Below are 6459 nucleotides of genomic sequence, written 5' to 3'. Positions count from 1 at the left end.
GAACTCACGGACTGCGAGATCGTGACCTGAGCCAAAGTCAGATGCTCAACCGACTGAGCCACCCAGGCGCCCCAAGAAACATTTTATTTTTAAAAACTGCAGAGAAGTACTCTTTGATTCTTTGTATATTTCAGCCATTATGTGTTAAGTGGGCTTTAATAGGGTACCCTGGAAGCATTTGTTGTATTATTTCTATGAAGAAATGCAATCTGATTTCTAAATCATTGACTTGCATATGAGCTTTAGGAAGCACAATCTATTAATAATATGGAAACTGTACAAACAGGTAGCAACAGGTAGATAATGATTGACCTTCAGTAAATAATCTTAATGCATTTTTCAAATAGGGAAAAATAAATTTTATTTTATGTTAATTTAAATGTAAAATATATACTGAATTTAGTTACTGGAATCTTCTAAGTATGTTTGCAACAACTTGGGTATATGTATCTATTATGTCAATTGTAAATTTTATAAAATCTAAGTACAGAACAAGCATTTCTGATAAAAATTTGGTGTCCAAATTGAGATGTGCTATAAGTGTAAAATACACTAGATTTCAAAAACTTAGTACAAAGAAAAAAGAAAGTAAAACATCTCATTAATAATTTTTATTTTGATAACATATTGACATAATATTTTGGATATAATAGGTAAAATAAAATATATTTTTAAAATATATTTTACCTGTTTCTTTTTACTTTAAAAAAATGTGGCTCCCTGCAAAATTTTAAATTATGTATGTGGCTCACATTATATTTCTGTTAGATAGCATTGCTCTAGACTAGTGGTTCTCAAATGTGTTCTCTTGACCATCAGCATCAGCATCACTTAGGACTTGTTAGAAAAACACATTATAAACCTCACTTTAGATTTATTGAATCAAAAGGTTCTTTATTTTAACAAACCCTCCAACTGACTGTGATGCATGCAAAAATTTGAGAACCATTATTTTAGACCAGTGGTTCTCAACTTTGCGAATTAGAATCATCTGGGGAGCTTGGGGCAAAAAGTCCTGGTGCTAAAGTTACAACTGAGACCAATTAAATCAAGAACTCTTGGCCTAGGCAAGAGTGTTTTTTAAAGCTCACCAGATGATTCTAATATGGGATAAAGATTGAAAACTACTGGTGTAGACCCATGATACTTGAGCCTTCTAGAGGGGATGCAGCTCACAGGCGCCACTTTCGTTCCTGCTTCTCACATGGCAGTACCATCGATGTCTGCACCCCTTCTCACCATGGAGATACTGAGCATGGGTGGGCAGAAGACTTTGCAGGTATCAGAAGTTCACGTATCAAATATATTTACCCACGTGTGCCAGTTATGCCTGTCACATTAACTGTGAATATGGCTATGCCTTGTTTAACGTTACTGGGCTCTTACCAGATTTACAGGATGAACCTGGAATTGGATAGCATAAATGTAAAGCCCTTGATGGAGCAGAGGTGAAGAAAGGTATTCCTTTTAATGTTGTTATTTGGGGAGGCTTTTCTCAGGACAGAGCTTTGTCTTTTATATACTGCTCTACCACACAGCAGGAGCTGGCAGGCATCACTGTACTCACTTCCCCTGTGTGCTTCCATTCCACGGAGTCCTAGCAGAGGCTAACAGATATTTCTATTCTTAGTGCCATGGAGATTACCACCCTTTGGTTTCTAATAATGGTTGGTTCTCTTATTGTCAAAAGCTAAAAACATCGGTAAATCCAACCAATGTAACCTTAAAAACCTAGGAAGGCATGATGCACAGTTCATGTCACCAGGAAATGATGGATATGAAGCAATTCATTGATAAAACCCTGTCAACCTTAAAAACAAAACATCCATTAAAAAAATTAAAGAAAAAAACCAGCCAGTTATTTATCCAGCAAAAATGAATTTATTTAGGAATAGCAGAGGAATTGCAATTTAGGACTGCAATCATGGCAAACCATAGGCAAGTCCCAAGAAGGAAGGAAAAAGAGTTTCCTTGTATAGAGGAAAGAAGGGAGTGGGGAGGGGCTGCTTTGAACAAGAGTTCATTGGAGGAGAGGGAGAATTTGAGGGAGAGTGAGGGCTTCTCATTGGGTAGGTTGTTGCTGGGCAAGGAGAATCATCCTTCTTCTCCCTGAGGTATGCTAAGTAAGTTGCCAGGAGTGATCCTGAGAACTATCCCTTCATTGCCTCCAGACTCCATTTTAACTTAGCTTTATTGGTTTTCACAACTCTTACCTACAGTTGATTTAACATTACTAAGATGTCTTGTGTGAAGTTACACCTGTATCATTGTAGCAGAGTAGAAACCTTTTCAGGTGCCCCATCTTGAAACTGCTAATGTTTGTAGCGTTAAAATGTTTGGTAAATACACACCAATGATAGAGACTAAATGTCTCCTTGTGGGAAATATATGCTCTTTTAAGTTTCTATACATGCACTGCATATCAAGATCCAGAATATACTAGTATTAAAATAGGTGAAGGAGCTGACTTCTTTTTCAAATGTGCTTCAGCAAAATAAAATACTGCAACCAGATTATATAATTAGAAAATTAATAATATGCTTAATGAAAATTTGTTCAGGTATAAGTAAGCAGTTAAGATATAAATGATTTATACATGCTGTGACTTAATCTATGGATTTATTCCAAAATTAGTCACCAGGCAGTGCCTATATTTTTATATTTATATCCATATAAATGATTGTAATACATAGTAAGAATGAGGTGGTATTACATTATCCCTAATAGGAATAATGCTTTTGACTGTTAAAGAGTAACATTGCTTTCTTCAGGGGGAAAAACAACAACAACAACACAACTCTATAGAGCTCCAGGCATTCTGTAGAATCCTTTAGAGGATGGGGCTTTTGCACAAACTTTTGCTTAAAGAATAGAATATGGGCACATCTCTTTAAAACATTATTTTTCTTTCTTTCTTTCTTTCTTTCTTTTTAAAAAAGAGAGGGAGACACAGAATCTGAAGTAGCCTCCAGGTTCTTGAGCTGTCAGCACAGAGCCTGATGTAGGGCTCAAACTCGCGGACAGACTGCGAGATCATGACCTGAGCCACAGTCAGACGCTTAACTGACTGAGCCACCCAGGTGCCCCAGTTATTTTCTTTTCCTTAATGTTTATTTTTGAGAGAGAGAGAGAGAGAGAGAGAGAGAACACTTGCATGCAAGTGGGGGAGGGGCAGAGAGCGAGGGAGACAGAATCCGAAGCAGGATCCAGGCTCCAGGCTATCAGCACAGAGCCCTATGCATGAATTGTGAGATCCTGACCTGAGCCATAGTCTGATGCTTAACTGACTGAGCCAGCCAGGCATCCCTAAAACATTCTAATGAAATGGCTCATGCACTCATTTCACGTATAACCAGGATACTTAAATACCAATAACTTTGAGTTTTTTGTTCATCAGGGATTCCTTAGAGCCAGGTATAAAACCTAATGAAGGAAACCAGGATATGTCACCCCAAAATTTGAATCTTTGAGAAGAGGAATTGGCAACAAACCTACTGTTAAGTTTCTTCCCATATATTTACCCTTCCAGTTTGCCACCCTTGGAAGCCTAAAACTGTTTTCCTTTGTGCTATCATTTCTCTACAAATGTATTGGTCTTTGTTGAAGATGCTATATAGACAGTGGTTTTAAGAAGCTGTTTTGAGTTACTCTTTGTTTCAAGTTTCTTCCGTGTGATGTGCACTGCAAGCATTAATAAACTTTTTCTTTTCTTAATGTCCTCTTGTTAAAGAGTCCCAGCTGGAAACCTAAGGTAGGAGAGCTTAGCCTCCTCCACACTAGCACTCATTCCAGTTGTATGCTTCACAGTCCTAGGGCTGGATATCCCAAGGATGCAGCTGCTACATTAAATTCTGAATTTTTAGGGTCACTTACTCTGGTGGACTTTCTCCTCCCTAATACACTGAACACTGAATTCTAAAAACCCCAAAAGATCAAAGGTCTTTCCTTCATGCAGAAACACACCAAGAATCAGGCATGTTGAGATATTCAACTAAAAAATCAGAACTTATTTTACATAGTAGTAAAGCATCTGACTTCGGCTCAGGTCATGATCTGAGTTTGAGCCCTATGCCAGGCTCTGTGCTGACAGCTCAGAGCCTGGAGCCTGCTTTGGATTCTGTCTCCCTCTCTCTGCCCTTCTCCTTCTCATGTCTGTCTCTCAAAAATAAATAAACATTAAAAAAAATTAGATGATATTTTTTTCTCATGAAAGTAAAACATTTCCAATGTCCCATTTTGAAAGTTCTAGTGTTGTACTGTTGAAATGTTTTGCGAATATACACCGATGATATAGACTAATCCCTCCTTCTGGGAAATTTATGTACTTTTAAGTTTACTATGAAAGTAAAACACTTGAAATGCTCTATGTACCATTAGATATTTCCTAAGTTTTCTGTACTTCATCTCAATGACATTAAATCAGAATACTATAATCATATTTTAATGATTTTAATGACTAGAGTTCATTGTGCATTAAATTTGGCAAGAAAAATTTGATTTTTATTTGATAGTATACTCACCTGTGCAACAGAAATTTACAGGTTCTAATCCCTTAGTTTGTGAATCATAACCATTTTTAACATTACCAATTATGTGCAGATTGCACAACTGTAGTTTCTTACAAGGAAAATTAAAATAAGTTGTTTTTTTTTTCTGTTTCCTGAGATTTTGTTTTTATATTAAAACCTAACTTTACAAACAAACAGGACTGAAATTTAATGTTCTGGATAACATTTACATGGAAAAAGAGTTCCTTCCAGTACTCTTGGAACTGCACATGAATATACAAAGTGACTCCCCCACTTAGGCCTCCTACTGTTATCATTCAAGATGACTGAACTATTTCTCTTAAATTCACATCTCCCATATGTTTACTTCTCTTTACCTGCACTGCCAGGATCTTGTACTCCCTTTAATGAGGGCTTGGGGGTTGAGCCCATATACTTTGGGCTCCTCCCTATATTTATGTCAGCTTTCCTATCAGTATGTAATACATCACAGAAACAGGAATAGACAGGCTAAACTTCTATAAGAGGGGCATAATAACAAGGTTCAGTTGTACTGACATTTTTGTTTCTTCAGCATCTAAGTTTGCTTCCGAGGCCTGTTATTAAACTGTTTCTGTTTCTGATAAAGTACTCTAATTGTGACATGTCTCAGTTAACTCCCTGGGAGTGAGTTTTGTAAAGTATACCTTCTTCTCAGGTATTGTAGTTAGGGTTAATTATTTATGGATTGTAGCATTCACAGTGAGAACTGTTATTTAAATGCAAGGAGTTTTTTTTTTTAAAGAACTCTATGATGCCAGTAAAATGTTCCCAATTAATAAAATGTTCTCCCTTAAAACAACTGATTCTAGGTAATTCAAAGAATAGGCCCAAGAAGCTTCTGGATATAAGCATAGCTAAAAAACAATTACTATAACAATCTTTCTGATAAGGTAACGTAAGAAATTATTGGATGTGTGTCTAGTTTATGGATATACAAAATCAACCCATAATCAATCCCTAATGCTGTCTTTTGTACTACCATTAGTTAGAAATGAATCAGGTAGAAACTATTGATCCTGCTTACCTGGAAAAGAAACTGGGGCACCGACATCTTTCATGGTTTTTGTGTATCACACACCCCTTTTGGCTTTGATCTGACTGCTCCTCCATTCCTGGAAACTTCAAGTAGAAATAACAATAACAACAGAATTCCAGTGCTGGAAGATCATTTATTCTGACCCTCTCCTTTCACCAAAGTAGAAACTGAAGCCCTTGAAGATTGAGTTATCCAATCTTTGAATATGAATTCAAAGAGGTTCATAAACATCCTGGCTTCTAGAACTCTCACAAAATTATATACAAGATAAATGTGACTGTTCAGTGGGCCATAACCATCTGCAGTGTAACACACGTTGGCTTGCAATTATATTAAGGTAAAATTCCCATGTATAATCTAGAGCTCCACAGGCCCACACTTCCTCCCAGTTCTACTCAGGCCTCTGCTTTCTGGGTCAAGGTTAGTTCTGTCTGGCTCCTGGGCGTGGCCGGCATCGGGACCCTGGATAGAGAGCTTCGAAGCGCCTAATGGGAAGAGAGAGGGAGTCTCAGTCGAGGTCTCCTGCAAACAGCCCCTTGGTCCATTTCCTGAGTGCTCCCATCCCTCGGTCCTACAGCCGCTGTTTTCCGCCTGAACCTCCCCATTTCGCACCTCCCGGGTATCCTTGCGGTTCCCGCTGAGGGCCCAGGGGCTACGGTACCCGCAAAGCCCCCGGGGCGGGCGGGGGGAACGTGACCTTGCTACTCGCATGGGTCTCGGGGGTAAAAGCATTCCGTGCACAACGGAGGCACGCCCCACGCAGACACGGGCTAGGACACTTGTGATCATCAACCCAGTGGTGAGTGGGGCCCAGTGCATGTAAAGGAGCGGCTCCTGCGGCCGCCGCCCCTTGGGAGCCGCGAGAGCCTCGCT

General features: G+C 38.7%; 1 pseudogene; it reads left to right on the top strand.

The window, feature by feature from the left end:
- The first annotated feature begins 1140 nt into the window (after positions 1-1140).
- On the top strand, positions 1141-3755 carry LOC125939100 (acyl-protein thioesterase 1-like; annotated as a pseudogene).
- The last annotated feature ends 2704 nt before the right edge of the window (positions 3756-6459 follow it).

Source organism: Panthera uncia, assembly GCF_023721935.1.
Source record: "Panthera uncia isolate 11264 chromosome B2 unlocalized genomic scaffold, Puncia_PCG_1.0 HiC_scaffold_24, whole genome shotgun sequence".
Taxonomy (NCBI): Eukaryota; Metazoa; Chordata; class Mammalia; order Carnivora; family Felidae; genus Panthera; species Panthera uncia.
This window is presented reverse-complemented; position numbering and strand designations above follow the sequence as displayed.